General features: G+C 69.0%; 1 protein-coding gene across 1 annotated transcript in view; it reads left to right on the plus strand.

The window, feature by feature from the left end:
• Nucleotides 1-630, plus strand: part of RNF123 (ring finger protein 123) — a 51,195-nt gene that overhangs the window by 48,364 nt on the left and 2,201 nt on the right. The window lies entirely within an intron of this gene.

Here is a 630-nt window from a genome sequence, read left to right on the forward strand (position 1 = left end):
GCACCCGCGGGGACGTTGTTCCAGGCAGGCGCCTCTGTGCAGCCCGGCAGCACAGCCAGGCTCGAACGAGATGCAGAGAAAACGTGCCGCGGTCCTCCCCGGTCTCCCCCTGTGCTGTCTTGGCGGGGGGGCTCTACCAAGCATGCACAGATGCCCCTTTGCACCTCGCAAAGGAGGATCCCGATTCCAGCCGTGGGGCTTGAAAGGAGTTAAAGGGCAGCATCGCCCTGCCCAGCTCTGCCGCGTCTCACTTGAGGCTGCCGCGTACCTGTGCTCCGGCCGGCCGTGGGCTGCCTGGCACCCGGGTGCAGGGGGGTGGGTGGGGGCTGGTGTCCGGCATCAGGGGGCTGAGATGCTCCAGTGTTTCGGGGCTGTGTTTCGGGCTCGGCGAATGCCTCGCTGCCTCCCGGAGCCGCACGTCCCTGGGGTGCGAAGTTTCTCAGGGCTCAGCGCTGCCGTGGCACATCCCCAGTGCTCTGGCCCCGGTGACCACCATCGGGCTCCCTCCCGGCCAGCATCTCCCGGGGAGCCGGGCTCGCTGAGGGAGCGCGGTCCCGCTCCTGCCCCTATTTACGCGCTGGCTGTGCACGACGTGTGGGCTGGGCAGGATCCCCTTGGTCCCGGCACGGG

This window comes from Pygoscelis adeliae, unplaced genomic scaffold (assembly GCF_000699105.1).
Source record: "Pygoscelis adeliae isolate BGI_AS28 unplaced genomic scaffold, ASM69910v1 Scaffold689, whole genome shotgun sequence".
NCBI lineage: Eukaryota > Metazoa > Chordata > Aves > Sphenisciformes > Spheniscidae > Pygoscelis > Pygoscelis adeliae.